A 17284-nucleotide genomic window follows, 5' to 3' on the forward strand; every position below is an offset into this window, starting at 1 on the left:
GAAAGAAGACTCAAGTGTTCCGGAGGATAGCTGTTGTCAGGTTAAAAGAAGCCATTAGTAAGTAGGCCACCCATGACTAGTTTATGGAATGGATTAGATAAGTACTGAAAGGAGAAATAGGAGATTATGGATCTAGAGATTTCTTGAAGTTAGGTAATGGTGTTATGATAATGTGACATTAGCCGTGATGAGGATCAAGGAATGAATATGTTAATTTGGATTTGGTTATGCGTACTCGTTGTGATATTCAATTGGAGAGGATGCAAACATGGGTTATGCAGCTTACTTGGACAACAAGGAATAAAGGAGCGATGCATGAAGTTGGACAAGTAGCTGATTAATTAATTCGAATTTTGCTTGCAAGTTTTTACCTTTCACTTGAAAGGGTTTTTCTTGTTTTAAGCACTTAGGATTTTATTTTCCTATTTGGATTTGGTTTTTGTCTTTTTTCTATTTGGATTTGGTTTTTAAATTTGTTTCCTAGAAGGATTCAGATATTGGCTAATTCAAGCTGATATTGAATTTCTCTCGGAATCCTATAGGGTTTGGGTTATTGTCTAAGCCTATAAATACCCTTCTAATGTAATCTTTTAAGGGAGACAATGGATGATATAAAACTTATGTTTTGAGATAAACTATGAGTAGTTTTTCTTCCCTCTAAACTTCAATTACTGGATTGTTTTGAAGGTTAGATTCGAATTACTTAGTTTCTGGATTGATCTAAGCAATTTGAGATTCAAAGTTCACGTTTCTGGATTGATCGTGTTCTTTTGAAATATCCTCTTCTTCTCTTATCCCTTTTCTTTCTTATTTTTTTCTTTATTTGTGGAGAGATCCACATCAATTTGGTATCAGATAGATTGCGCCTTATTTGTGACTTGGAGGAGACGGAAACAATTAAAATTGGAAGATTTATTCGTGGATTGAATTTGCCTATTTATCGAAAGGTTAAATCAAGTCCATATATCTCGTTTAATGATGTATGCAATCTTGCTTTGGAATTTGAATATTTTCAACAAGACGAGAAATTGAAGTCTTCCCTTCACGAGTTTACTCTTTCAGAAGAAACTAAAGAAGAAGACTTTTTCAGTGTGGAGAATGTCGCGGATCTTGTTGCTGATTACCATGTGTTACATATGGCGACTATATCAAGTTTGGATGAAAAGGATGAACCAGTTATAAAAGAAGCTATAATAGAGAAGCATGAAGAAAGACAATCACTTTTTGAGAAAGTCTTGATTGTTGAAAAAGATCAGATAGATGCATCTCCTAAATTTGTGCATGACGAGATTGTTGAAGGACAAGAGATACTAAAGGAGACGTTCGAAACTAAAGAGGTTGTGTACAAGGGAAACAACATTATCCTAGTGGAACACAATAATTTTCTGGGGGTAGAGAACTTGTTGAATTCACCTATCTCATCAAACTATCTTATTCTTTCGAGTTTACTTCCAAAGATATTGCTGATGGAATTGAAATTTAAGGCTTTCAAGTTCTACGAAAAATCACCTCGTTATGTGCTTATTCTTAAATACTTTAGAACTCGAGGACGAGTTTTCTTCAAAGGAGAGGAGAATGATGAGGATCAAGGAATGAATATGTTAATTTGGATTTGGTTATGCGTACTCGTTGTGATATTCAATTGGAGAGGATGCAAACATGGGTTATGCAGCTTACTTGGACAACAAGGAATAAAGGAGCGATGCATGAAGTTGGACAAGTAGCTGATTAATTAATTCGAATTTTGCTTGCAAGTTTTTACCTTTAACTTGAAAGGGCTTTTCTTGTTTTAAGCACTTAGGATTTTATTTTCCTATTTGGATTTGGTTTTTGTCTTTTTTCTATTCGGATTTGGTTTTTAAATTTGTTTCCTAGAAGGATTCAGATATTGGCTAATTCAAGCTGATATTGAATTTCTCTCGGAATCCTATAGGGTTTGGGTTATTGTCTAAGCCTATAAATACCCTTCTAATGTAATCTTTTAAGGGAGACAATGGATGATATAAAACTTGTGTTTTGAGATAAACTATGAGTAGTTTTTCTTCCCTCTAAACTTCAATTACTGGATTGTTTTGAAGGTTAGATTCGAATTACTTAGTTTCTGGATTGATCTAAGCAATTTGAGATTCAAAGTTCACGTTTCTGGATTGATCGTGTTCTTTTGAAATATCCTCTTCTTCTCTTATCCCTTTTCTTTCTTATTTTTTTCTTTCTTTGTGGAGAGATCCACATCAAGCCGACTTGTTGACTATTGGATAGTCGGTTTCATTTAACGATTGTATAGTTGATAACGGGAGTATTACCAGTATGGAAGCTTGATGTGAAGCTACGAATAAGATAGCATGCAACGACAACTGAAGTTTTCGTCGATTAAGGAAGGCAAATGGACCCAATAAAGGAGAGAAGGTAGATTAAAGTAAATGGATCTTTATGTGATCGTTTCTTTAATTTGGTACCTTGTTATAAGAAGGATGGACAACAACCAACTCATATAGTAAGGACAACCAGGTTTGTGATTTTCAAAATTTTTAAACAAGCTTTCAAAAAAGATTTTCCTTACAAAATTTCTAAAAAGTGTTTTTGAATAAAATAAGTTTTAAACACTGGTTGTCAAGAAAAGACCCAAATTACCTGGAAGGATATTTATTTTAGACTTGGTATTGTTAATTCAGAGGATAAAGTAACCCGCGATTATGAAGAAGTTAATTATTCCTAACGGTAAGGTGTAAATATTGTTTAACAAGGTTAATAATAGAATTCGCGTATGGAGTAACTATTCATCCAGTTGCAGTGACCCGTAAAGTTTAAAAAAAAAATTCATTAATTTAAAAGGAGCTCGGGCGTGATTGAAGAAGATTGGGAAGATTTCCAGACTTTTCTAAAGGAAGAATATTATTAACAAAAGGATCGTTATGCTGAATGATTCGCGGTTATTCTAAATTAAAAAGAGGAAACTCGAAGTTATCTGGTAGGAACGCCATTATGATCGAATTATTAGGGTATCATAAGTGTAAGTGCGATGTTAAAGACGCAAAACTTAGCAAGTAAGAATTTATTATAATACTTGGTTTGCGAAGACATTTCAGCGGACTTTCTAGAGTTGTTATATTACGCAATTGGGATATGATCGAACAATCTTGAAAGATGAATACAAATGGAATATGGATGGTGACCAATGGTATCATTCTTGTTTTCAATATTACAGTGTATATTCCTTTTTGATTCTTAAACAAGTATGAACTTCTTTTCTTAAATAAACTCTTTGTTGTGACATCGAAAAGGAGGATATTGTATTACTTTCAAATTTAATTGTTTCCCTCAAGTTTTGCTTTCTGATTGGGACAAACAGTGTTATGGTGAGATACTTTGTCAGAATGACGAAGAGTCGGGTGGGACGCCACCTAATCATGTGCTGTATGCCATATGGTACGAAAGACTGGCCATCTTAAGTACCAATGTGGTTGTCTCATTCATATTCAAATCCTTGTTTCTTCTTTCTTTTCAACTCTAATTTTTGTTGACTTGTGAATTCTAGTTGTTTCGTCGTATTGTCGTTCTTTGCAAGAGTTTTTCTAACAGAAATCAACGTATTATGGACCAAGCAGGAAAAGTTCCATCTACTTCTCATGCATGGAAAGCAAACAAGCACATATGACGAGAATTGCAAATCACTAGCCTCAGTCAGGGATGCACTAAGAGTCAAAGAAATCCACTCCAATGAGGAATACGTCTCCGAGAACGAGAAATTGTGATTTTCCTGTAAAATATGTTATTTAGAGTACGGATGTGGTGATGTGAATGATTATCATGGATACTTTATACGTTAAAGTATTGAAAGATGTGAGAGCAACTTAATTGTTTAGCTCCCAAGGTTTTGTTAAGATAAATTACCCTGTTGAATTGATAAGATGGTGATTAAAGGACTAGCAAGTCAAGAACGTGTAGTTGTTAAATAAGTGAGTACAAATAATGGAATTGAGATTTCTGGCAATAAATTATGAAGAATTGATACTATGGAAAATAAGAGGATTTGACATTACTCAAGGGAATGGATTAACTTTTAAAGCGTGGTGTCCAGACGGACCGTCGTGATGAAAAGATAATTCTGCGGACGCCAAATGAGAAGGTGATGAGGTTTAGAAGATGAAGGAAGGTAAAGAATTTGTTAATGATGATTAAGGTGATCAAGATATGAGCATTATGGTGATTATGAGATAAATAAAAGTCAGAAGCAAACAAAATTTGAAGATTTTATAGCAATTAAGGAATTTCAAGATATGTTTCCAGATGAGTTATCGATATTCCTCCAAATAGAGAAATGAAGTTCGTGATTGACTTAGCACTTGAGACGAAGCCAGTGACCAAGGTTTTACATAAAATGGCACCAGTTAAAATGATGAAGCTAGCAAAGCAGATGCAAGAGACGTTCGAAAAAGAAGCGATTAGACCTAGTGTATCCCATGAGGTGTACTGGTACTAATTACTAATAAGAAAATAGAAGTATGAGATTATGCGTCGACTAAAGAAAGCTCAACAAGTTTACTATCAAGAATAAGTACATGTTACCTCGAACTACTGATTTGTTTGATCTAACAGGACAAGCAAAGTACTAAAATTGATTTAAGATTTGGGCGTTACCAATTGGAGATTGAACCTATGGACATAATCTTTAAGGAATATCTGGATGAGTTTTAATTATGTTACTTAAAGTCAACGGAGGACCACGCGAAGCATTTAATGACAACTGAGGAGTCGGAGATGAAAGAAGTTGTATATAAAGTTTGCAAGGTGAAAGTTTTGATGATAGAAATTATAGGTAATCAGTGAGGAGGAGACCAAAGGAGATCCAGTAGAAATTAAAGTTACTATGAATAAAGAAAGGCTAAAAGCACCAACAAAAGTAAGAAGTTTTACCATGGACTGGTTATATTGCAAATTTGTGCAAGATTTTTTGAAAGCTGCAATACCTTTGATGAAGCTAATCAAGAAAAGCAAGAAGTTTTGTGAAGTGGAGAAGGGTGAAGGAAAGTTTTGCGAAGTTAAATGAAAGAATGGTTACAACACCTGTTTTATCAATCTAAAAATATCAAGGAGGTTTGGTAGTTATAGTGATGCTTCTCATTAGGAAATAGGATGTGTGTTGATGCAGCACAATAAAGCTATTGTATATACATTCGGACAACCGAAACCTTATGAGCAGAAGTATCATACTCGTAATGTGGGATTAACAGTAATAATATTCGCTTTGAAAGATTGGGAAATATGAGATGTATGAAGAAAGGTGTAAGATCTATACGGGCCATAAGAGGTTGAAGTATATATTCACGAGGAAAAGCAAGTATAGAGGAAAACGATAAGCAAAAAGGAGAAAACGAACATAGAAACTGTACCAGAAGAATTATCTATGGAATTTTAGAAGTTGGAATTGGAAGTCAGAGTTTATAATCCAAAAAGAGCAAGGATGGATAGTATGATCTTTTAGTCAAATTTGTTAAGGGAAAGATAAGGAGATGTCAAGAGAAGATAATGGATCACGATGTTAGCAGTTAGTAAGAGAAAATTTATGCGGCCAGGAGAACGATCACGATATCTCCAGGTTTTCTTCCAGCACTTGGATGCTACAAGTAGAAGAATTAAGAAATAAGATTTCACAGGGAATTCACAATATAAAGTGTTTAATTTATTGAAGAAATGTCAAGATATACGGAAATTTAAAGAAAAATAGTAACAACCAGGTATAAGAAGGAAATTTCGAGATGGATTAGGAAGTGTTTGATATGTCATAAAAATTAAAGCGAAGTATTGGAAGTCTAGTAGATAAGGCAGACCCAAGGAGTGGTTTTATAAGAAGTGAATTGTGAAGGTTATCAGTGATGTTTATGAAGAAAAGGAATAAAATTATAAGATTATGTACTGATTAGCAGGAGTTCAACGAATAAGAAGAAGTGAGACCCTATAAAAGAATTGACTACTTACGAGACCTAATTCAAGCAATATATTATATCTCGAGGAGTAACTTAAGATCCAACCTGAGAAAATATCAGAGATTACGATTAAGGTGAGTTAAGAGCATTGCAAGCTCTGGTGATATTATGTGAAATGATGAGTGTATCAGGTGGTTATAAGAAATTAATGAACATGTTATATAAGGAGTACTCAGATAAGAAAAAAAAACTGTATTTATTGATAACATCCTTAGCTACTCAAGGAATAAGAAAGTCTGAGTGGGATGCCCAGGGATTTTTTTTTCTCCAAAGATCAGAAGGAAAACAACTATACGTTGAGTTTTCAAGAATGAAATTTTGACTAAGGTTAACAAAAGATTATGAATTAATCCATTAACAACTACCTAAGCAAAGCGGTATGGTAACAGATGCCTTATGTCGATATAAAGGATTGGATGTAATTAAGACCTCCGAGGAGTTAATAAACGAATTGGAAAGAGTGGAATCTGAAGTTCAAATACTTAAAAATGATAATACGTGAATATATGAGATTACTTTTCAGCCTTAACTAATGGAAAGGAGTAAGAGATGTTTTAATGTTTGGAAACCAAGTTGAAAATGAGCACTGCCTATCATCCTTAAACGGAAAGTCAAATTACAGAAGTGATTCAGGAAATGTAAAATATGTTGAGAGGTTGAGTTTAAAGAAACACTGGAATGATCATTTATCATCGATGTTAGCTTTGGAATGCCACTTTATCAAGCTTCATGTGAACGCAAGTGTAGTTCCCCATTTCTATTAAAATAAAGTGGGAGAAAGAAAGTTATCAAATTCTAAGTTAAATCGGCACACCAAGAGCATAGTAATATTGATTAAAGCAGCTCGGAGTAGACAAAGAAAGAAGACGAAATTGTATTGAGAGAAAGTTTGAGTATAGAAATAGGACCAATAGTGTTAGTAAAAGTGTCGTCTAGAAAGAGACTGAATAAGTCTAAGTAGAAGGGACAGGTTAAGTCCTAAAATTAATAACCCATTCTCAAAGTATTGATAAATATCGATAAAGTTGTTCATGAGTTGATGTTACCGTCACAACAGTGTGTACATATAATATGTTTGGCCTGTTAAGGTTAAAGCGATAAGTATCTGAATTGAAGTAAGTGATTGATTAGGAGCCAGTGGGCTCTTGTCCAAGTTTATTTTGCATATAGTGATCGATTTAAATTCTTGACCGTTAAAGGCGAATCCTTGGAAATGAATGTATATCTATGGTGAATACGTTTGAACCCTTGAGTAGAAGAGTCTACTTGGAAAGTAGAGTCATATATGCTTGACAAATATCCTCACTTATTTAGTTAAACCAGATTCTGAGGACAGAATCATTTTAAGGGGGGAAGGATATAACGACTCGTGTATTTTTGGATTATTTAAATATGTAATTGTGGAAGTATTAATTAAATAAAATATGTGTCTTGGTTTTGGAAACAGTGTGTTGATATATACTATTTGTTTGTGATTTAATTGTGTAAAGGATTGGAATGTGTAGATAAAGATTGAGTTATATTGTTCTGTTTTACTCTTAAAGGTGATTTTATTACAGTTTTAAATCCAAAAATATTTGGATTGTCTCTAAATTTAGTTTTATGACTTTATAATTTCAATAATTATTTTTGGGATTTTACAAAATTTAGAAATTAATATTTTATCAATTATTTAACCCTGTATGATTTTCTGATTACATTTAATTATAAAATCTGTATTTAATTCCAGAATTCTTCAAAAATTATGAAACTCATATTTATTCAAGTTTGGAATATTTCCAGAATTTTAAAATTATTTTGGAAATTTTCTGGATTTATTTCACCCGTGTGTCGATTCGTTTAATTGTGAAAAACGGGTATAAGTTGCGTTTCAGAAATTATTTTAAAATTACGAAATTTATGTTTTTGTAAACTTCGGGATATTTGTAATATTTTAAGACTATTTTCGTAATTTTCTGAATTTGTTTTAAAGTGCAGCTCGGATCGTTAATTGTTAAATGCGGGTACGAGTTACGTTTCAAATATACTTTGAAAATTATGAAAAAAATTATTTTTAATAATTATGAATTATTTGTGATATTTTAAAATTATGTTGATAATCTTTCGGGTTTATTTTACCCGCAACTTGGTTCGATAATTCATGAATTTCCGGAAAAACCGAGACAGGAGGACACGTGTAGGCATTTCTTTTACTGATTGTGATACGTGGCACTAACATAAGGGAGTAGAAAAAGAATATATAACCTCCTATTCTACCCAAACCCCCACCCCTGCCCCCTGTATATCTCGACCTCTGCATCTATTTTGATCTCTCAAATCTCTCAAACTACTTCTGGCTCCCTGTTCGCGAAATCACTTCCGCCTCTTCCTTTCCTGTCTCTGTGCTCCGATCGCCGTTTTGGCTTCGGTTACTCCGGCGAGTTGCCGCCAGTTTTGGCTTGGTGACTGTCCTGGTGATTCGTGGGTTTGGGTTCTGCCTTATGTTGCATGTATGCGTTCTTTCCGGCCTTCTTTTCCGGCCGGCTGCTTGTTTCTTCTCGTTTCTTGCTTCGGTTTTCTATGTTGGTAATACACGCGCGAGCGTGTACTGCTTGTACCTCCTTTGCTGTTGATTTCATTTCTGTTGATATTGTGATTCTGTGGTTTAGTTTCTGCAGAAATTAGATGATTAATTTTGTGAAATAAAATAATTTTCGTGCGGGAAATTAATTAATCGGTGAAATTTATTCGGAAACCCGAATAGTATCGGGTACCAATAAATTTTGCCGCTGTTGACGATGACTTTTAACGAGTCAACAGTGGACTGTGATGATTATTATCTGAGTCCTAAATTTTATAAATAATAAATCGATTCGTATAATATGTTTTCGAGAATAAATCGTATATGGGAGTGGTACGTAAATAATTACGAGATTATGGAATTGATTGTTGTTGGTTTGACGTCGATTGATGTTTCGACGGGTAGTCCGATAAACAAAGGAAACGCTGTCCGATTTTCGGAAAACTGAATTACGCAAATACAAAAACGTATCCGATGAATATCGGGACATCGAGAGACTCTATATATATATGTGTGTGTGTTTTATACGAAACTTGATGGTACGATGTGATGAAATATTTTTTTTTCTAAATCGATAACCCTGATTTCGTAAAATAAAGAGTATGGGTATTTTCCAAAAACGAACACTGAACCGATTTTCGAGAACGTGAACCCTAAGTGATACGTGTATTATTATATGAAGTATGTTACAAGTCGGATTTTGTTAACGTTCGGGGTAGATTGTTAGCAAAGATATGTCAAGCATAATCGAATGTCTAAGTTAGGATGTTTCGACCTTGTAGGTTCTAGTTGGAATGCCCGAGAATTGGAATTGGACAAAAGATAGTTGGTGGTGAATCAAAAAGCCCTCTAAGGTCCCAATTAAAGGACTTAAGTATTAAGGTCGAATCCAGAGTGATATAGTGGTTGGACGTAAAAGCCTGAGCGGCAGAGTTGGTCCAGAATTGATCAGTAATAGTTATAAAGCCTTGTAAGGCAAGTACTTCTGAACTTTGCTTCAAGATATATATATTACCAATGTTTTCGAACTATTTTATAACATGTCGCTATTATACAAAATAACTCCTGTTTTATATTGTAAGAGCTTCAAACCATTTAACCTCGAACCCTAATTTTCTTGATCTTGAGACGTAAGCCTTATTCTTTGTAAACCATCCTTTGTGGATCCTCAAATACCAAATCACACAAATATGATACAACTCCCCAAAGGTATAACTACCAAACACCAAACACTGAAAGAGAATGATTTGAAAACACAGAAACTTTTATACTCCCATCATTCTTAATAACATCAAAGAATCCTAACCTGAAAAATCATTACTGGTCTGATACCTGACCCTTGTACAAACTGAAAACTGTTTCTTACACATACCCTGATATACCTTGAGATATCCATGAGTTTCCTTACGTTTTTATGCAAATGTTTAATCATCGGTGATTATAATCTTGTGTTATCGAATTATATTGTTTATTATATTGAACTGCTTTAGGATTGGATAGTTTTTATATATGTGGACCAGATTCGTGGTCAGACCATACCAATGGTCAAGTTAGGCCAATATGTGCCTTGGATCCAGTAATTAGAGCAGTGTTGTGTGCTTTGCTCGGGGTTAGTGCGTGACTGATCAGCAGCCTAACCTTAGTTTTAAAACTTAAAATGAATATCCAATTCTAATGACTAGTTAAAAAGAAACTTGATTCCTCTGAATCATCTCATTTGAGCGTTGTTTAACCTCAGATATCGTTATTGTGACTTGCTAAGCTAGTTAGCTCACTCTTGCGAAACTTTTTGGTATATTTTACAGTTAAAAAGGATATGGATGTTAGTGAAGTTCCTCAGTCCAAAGTGCGGGTTAAGGTTCCAATCGGGTTGAATCGAGCTAGCAGAAGCTTCATGCTGTATAGAGATAGTCAGATTGTAAGAATGATTTTATTATCAATTGTAAGTTAAATTAATTAAGATTTGGTACCGTTGTAATAAAGGTTAAGATTGTGGCTTGTTTTCATACTTTAACCTGTTGCGATCCGTGGTTTTATGAAGCAGTGTCATTATAAATAATATTTGGTATACAGGTTAATATAATGTGTTTGTGTTGTGGACCCCAAACTTCTGACCCGGGTTTGGAGGGCGCCACATTCACCACGGGTCGATGTGTTCGATCCTGTCCTTTCCCTCTAAGCTCTACGACTTCACAATGATTTGCTAGAAGAAACAAGGGAAGAAGCCCGAATGCGGATGGTCGCCCAACAGGAAAAAACCGCAAGATACTTCAACAAAAAGGTCAAGCCCAAAGACCTCAAGGTTGACGACCTCGTCCTAAGGAATTCCGCGACATCACAACCCACTGTTTCAGGAAAATTGAAACCAACGTGGGAAGGGCCTTATCGGGTCTCGAAGGTGGTAAATACGAGGACCTATGAACTTGCTCACCTCGATGGCAAGACCGTCAAAAACACCTGGAATGGGATTCATCTCAAAAAGTTCTATCAGTAATTTAATTTCATCTGTAGCTCGTTATCTTGAGGCAGTTAATGACATACCAAAGATAAACCCTCGATGCAATCAGGGTCATTATGAGACCCCCATCGAGGGGCGGTTAAGTTATGACAAATGAATGCTTTTAACTTATTTCAAGAAATAAGGAATATAAATATATGTTTACTTTATCTCTTGCACAAGCAGCAAAAACAAAAGGATAACCCTCGAAAATTTGTATTAGGATATATATTTGTATCTCATAACAAGAAGAATATTCAATCCAAGGCATTTTCTAAATATGCAACATGATTAAGCGCTTGGCAAGTTTGATGAATCAAGTTAAGAATTTTCATAAAAAAAAACCATCATCGAAATTCAGATGTAAATTTAATAAAAAAAAAAGAGAGAAGGGTAAGCGAGCAAAGTCGGTGAAGAATTTTTACCAAGTCTGGTACATACTACAAATTCGTCATCCGATGACATCAATAAAATTCTTAAGTTCATAAAAACGCTTGATTCAATTACAAAGGTCCACGGGGCATACCCCGCCTTCATGCATCGTTGCCCTTCGATGCAAGATCCCGAAGATAATCCTCGAAAGCATGACCTTCGACGGCGAAACCAGCCTCCTCCATCCGACGATAACATCTAACATAACCATCGCCTAAAGCATCGGCGATATCTTCCACACCTTTCTCTACCTCACGCTTCAAATTTTCATTCTCCTTTACTATCAATCTATACGAGCTATCCATCCCCTCAACCTGTCGATCCAAGCCTTGACGCTTGTTCTTCTCCTCATCAAGTTCTTTCTCGACTTCGCGAAGTCGACCCTCGAGCTCCTGCACCCTGTCACTTAATGTCTTCTCAACAACTTCCATCTCCATAATTTTCCTCGAGAACGCAGTATTGGCTTTAGCCAAGTCACCCGCCCTCTTCTCGAGCTCTACAAAACTAGCCCCGGCTTTCTTCTTTTCCCCCTTCAGAGCAGCAATCTCAACCTCTAACTTAGAATGAGCTTCGCCATCGACATCAGCTTTATAATCCTCCACAATGTGCAAAAAATCGGAAAGGAACTTCACAAAAATGATAAAGCAAATAAACATAGAATACATATGACAAGTGATGTGTAGCATGCAGATAAAAGAGAGAGAGAGAGAGAGAGAGAGAGAGAGAGAGAGAGAGGGTTGGAAGAAGGAAGTACACATACCCGTCCAGCCCGACTTTTACATCGATCAACAAGATCCTTGCGCCTTCGACCCTCATACACCACCGAATCCTGAGGAAGATTGAAAAGATTAAGCGCCCTCAAAGGCACGGTGGATCCACCCGTCCATCGTTCAGAGGGCTGAATCTCGACCCTCATCACCTCCTTCTTAGAGCGCGGGTCGACAGTATTCCCCATAAAAACCTTGTTTCCAGCAACCGTCAAAGTCTTGTTTACTCCCTCGGCAACAACCTCCTGACCACCAGCCAAGACCTCATCTTCTTCTCGCCAAAGACGCTTACAAGGGTTAACCTCCACACGGACGATGTCTGACACGACCCTTTCATTATCCTCGACCACTTTATTCCCCTGATCATCGAGCAGTTTTTATAGAAACCGAATGAGGGACCCCCGACGGTCCAGGTTTAGCCGCATCAAAAGGCTTCCTTGAAGCACGTTGCAACAACAGCATCATTGTCTTATCCATCCCTTCTCGAACCCCGCCGTCTAAAACCTTATTCAAAGAGGCTCCTGCCACTGAAACACAAAATAAAAAGAAGCGAATCAGAGACTCTATATATATACATACGAAAAAAAACAGACAAGAGCTTACGGTAACAACTACAAAAATAAAACAAGTCACATAGACAAAATAGGGGCAACAACAAATAAGACATCCCCCTTACAATCGTGCATTTCCAAAAAGCCAGAATCCTTCAAGTCTAAATGCGTATACCATGTTCTCGACCCATGAAACTCATCGAGATAAGCAGTATCGTGTTTCTCCAAGTTGTTCAAATAATCGATCGTACCCTGACTAACCTTCCCGCTAGGTTTTACAAATACCAAATCAGGACCCCCAACGAACAACCATTGGGTGTGATAACCGGAGTTCGATGATCTAACGGTAACAATCTTCATCCTCTTATGTCGAGAGTCGAAGTATACTTGCCCGCCATAATAACGCACACCGTAAATAGAGAAAAACAACTTCAGAGTCGGCGGTCGACCCTTATCATAACATAATGCCACGAAACCACTTAACTGAGCAATAGAATTCAGCGTCAACTGTCCAAGGCCGCACCCGATGGCCTCATACATCGTCAGGAAGAAAGGATGCATCGGCAAATGAAGACCAAATTGAAACATAATCATTGTAACTCCATGCATTCCGAACTCGGGCATCATCCAAACCCTCTCATCAGCTGTCGGCACCCGATACCGATAACCATTAGACAGGTCGATATAACTCTTCAACTTGCTCACAGGAGGGTCGTCGGTGATGTAATAACTAAGATAATTCAGACTGGGCTTACTCTCAAACTCGATCCTGCCTAACTGAAGGCTCTCCTCGACTACCCTATTCCTGAAATCTAGGGTACGAGGACTTAGGGGAGGAGAAGGCAAATGACCGGTAGGCATACCCTTTAAAAACTCATCGCTCTCCAGAAAATCAAAAGATCCACATTGACCTAAATCCGGAATTTCAAGGTTATCCAAGTTCAAAACAGACTTTTCATCACCCTCCTCTAAGGGTCGCTTCCCAGGATCCCGATTGGAAGCACTACGCGAAGACGGCGATGAGGAAAAGTCGGCCATCTTAAACTCGCAAACTACAGACAAATACGATTGACTCACAGATAAGAAAGAGGAAAAAAGAGAGAAAGAAGATAACTTACAAGCAGTTTGTGAACGGAAGGCGTGCAACAGCTGCTTTTTAGATGGCCTGGGAGGAAACCGAAGAGTCTAGTCCGCCAATCTGCAAAGAAACTTGAAAAATAAATTCAAAAACACACATGAATGGCTATATATATGTCCTAAAAAAACAAACAACAATAAGACAAAAAACATTGTTTTTTTTCTTTTTTGGCACACACATTTCACTTTTATCTTGAGTTTATAATTGCTTTTGTTTTCTTGTTTATTTTTTCTTACCATCCTTTTTCATTGTATTCCCTTATCCGATTACTAACTTCATTCAGGTACTGAAGCAAAATCTCAAAATTCAAAGCGCAAAAGTGAAGAAGTAGAAAAGGGCAAATCTAAAGATATTGCGCAAACTGGGAGGGGGACAAATGTTGGACCAGGACAATATGGCTCAAATGAATTATAGTTAGGATAACTATAAAACATAATGTAAAGCCCAAGAAGACCCACTTTGTAAGGTAAAAACCCATTTGGGACTTAGTATAAATACAAGATAACAACCTCATTTGAAGGGGTTGGCAAATTAAAGTAAAGAGACAATCTCCTAAAATCATAGTCTAATAATATAATAATATTGTTGGCACATCAGGTATGGTAATTGAGAAATATACCTTTTAATCATTATAACGGTACAACTTGGAGGTCAAATATCTTTTTCGCCCCTGCAATTTTTTAGTGTCAAGATAAAAAGGGTTAAAGGGTATAAAAATACATACCTCAGGGTCAAAGGGTACGCTCACAGAGTTCAAGCGTTTATGGGTACAAACACGTGTACAAGAGTTATAAGCCTTCTTCGAACATCCACTTCAAAGACTTGAAACAACAATTATATATTAAACAAAAGGATGAAAAGGAAGAGTAGGCTCCTATACATGTTCAACTCACTGCAGCATCTGTATTAGATTTCATAGCCTCGTGAATCTTTGCATAGATTTTTCTTGTTCTTACTGCTAGTATCATGTCCAACACAAATCCTACAATGCAAGAAAATGCCATAACTACGAAAACAAGCCGATAACAATGTGATCCACTGCAGGTGTTGCTTCCTCCGGATGACTTGGTGGCCTCTGAATCGTATACATAACCAGCTAGCAGCCCCGAAAACAGAAACGAACCCAGTGGAAGATTAAGGATTAGCACATTGTACATTAGGCCAAAATATTTGAGTCCGAATAGTTCAGATGCTACCGGGACTGTGACAGCTAAGCGAACTCCGTAGCAGATTCCTACTACAATTGATCCAATGTAAAGGGAGCCTGGGAATGCAAGAGCCATGTAAATGTATCCAGCAACCATTAGAATTTGAGATGCTGCGTTCCAGAATGGCCTCGGAGTTGAATATTTCCTGTACATTAAATATGTCAAGTTATATGATGATCGCGAGTTTTGTTTATAAGAAAAAATAATATGTTTGTGCAAGTAGTTGTACCTGATGCAATGTTCAGATGCCATGCTTGAAATAATGCGGCCAAAGAATCCCCAGATGCTTGTCAGTGAGACAAAAATGGATACATCTGCATAACCAAGTGCTCCTCCCATTTATCCCAGATTGTTGATCACACACATACCTGTCCCAACTCCACAAAGAAATGACAAAAATAGTACCCAAAAATCAAATGTCTTCAATGCCTCTAAAATGGTATGATCCTCCCCAATAACGGGCTTTTCCTTGACCTTATCCATGTCTTCCGCAATAGTAACAATATTTGTTTCGTTTTGAGTGATCAAAGGTTCACTAATGGCCCCTTCGACATCTGAAGTTAAGCTTGGTTGGGCTAATAAGAAGTATGCAGGAACAATCAGAGGTGCAGCCAGCAGAACAAGTAGACCAAAGGCAAATAATGAGGATATGGTGTGGCCATGATTGCCGGTGACATCAAAGGCTAACAAATAAAAGGCTACTGTAAAAGCAAGGACATTAAGTATGTTAAATATTAGTGGCTGTTGCTTTGTTTCAGTTGAGTTATGTGGTGCTTCTCGAAGAAACAATGCAGCTACAACACAAATGATGGCAGGGATGACAGCTAGGGAGAGCAAAAAAGAGGAAGGACTCGATGAAAAAAGGGCTGTCGATAGGTCAGTGAATATAGCGGTGCTGAGGCCCAGATAGCCTTTAAGGATGCCAGCGACTGGACCTTGGTTATTCTTGAAGTTTCTCATACAGGTCACTAGAACTGCAGTGTTCATCCATGTCGTGCTATTTCCTCCCAAGCAAAGAAATATACACATCTGCTTCATAAAAAAATAATATTCAAATTGGTTCAAATCAAATTAAACTTAAGCACAAGTATCTAATAACTGATGCAAGTTTTTTCCTGTTTGTAGTGTTTTTCTTAGAGTATTATCAAATTAATGCAAGTTGAAATTTTGTTTTACCTGCCAATACGGAAGTGGACTGATAAGCTGGCTGACGACAAGCCACTGAACACCATATCCAACAAGGCCTTCTACTGCTCCAATTATGAGTATCACTGAAGTTGGAAAGCGATCAGAAGTCAGACCAGAAAGAATTCTGAATGCCTTCCCTACATCTTTAGCAACAGAGAGATTGTTGAGTTGCAGCTGGGTAAGAACCATGAGGGACTTGAGAGCATTGGAGTAGTTTGAAAATGTATAGTTGTTGCCTGCAATTTCCTGCATCCAGATTGCAGTAACGAATCCTAGCCATTTTTGGGCCGGGGAAACAGTAGAGAGATATTCAAGTACCATTACAGCGTCTACGAAAATACAGAAATATCAAACAGTAATCAGTGATCACTAAGATTATGAACTAAGTTTGAACTGATATGAAACATGTTTATTATTTATATCCTACATTAGTAATACTCCTCACCATAATAATGATGATTAAACTTCAGATAATATCTTAAGTACCATTGTTTTACAATACCAGAAATCTGGATTTGGAAAACAAGTGGTCCCTTCAAAGTTTGGAGCAGATAAAATACGTGTAGAGTTAAAAAGAGGCAAAATGGGCTGCTGCCAGTTCACTTCGAACTATATTTAATAACAAATGTCAAAGATGAACTATTAATAATCTGCAATGCCGTATTGAGTTGAAATTTCCAACTCAATAACTTATTTCCGCAGCATAATAATATGTGGAACTGCTGTTGTATCACTTGTAGCTGGTATTAGGCATTCATTATCTTAAGCCATGCTGCCACTAGACCCTGGAATTCGAAACAGCCAGCGCTGTGCAACCAGGAACTTATTATTGAATAATGATTTAACTGAGAAAAGAAAACACCCTTAAAAGGCAACAATCGAAAAACGCCACCAAGTATAACTAGCAAAATATTTTTAACAAAATAATTTTAGAGATAAAAACTGAAGTAATCAAGGAG

General features: G+C 36.5%; 1 pseudogene; it reads right to left on the minus strand.

Annotated features, from left to right (window-relative positions):
- Positions 1–12427: 12427 nt before the first annotated feature.
- On the minus strand, positions 12428–17279 carry LOC141683955 (protein NUCLEAR FUSION DEFECTIVE 4-like; annotated as a pseudogene).
- Between the last annotated feature and the right edge of the window lie 5 nt (positions 17280–17284).

This window comes from Apium graveolens, chromosome 9 (genome assembly GCF_009905375.1).
Source record: "Apium graveolens cultivar Ventura chromosome 9, ASM990537v1, whole genome shotgun sequence".
Lineage (NCBI taxonomy): Eukaryota > Viridiplantae > Streptophyta > Magnoliopsida > Apiales > Apiaceae > Apium > Apium graveolens.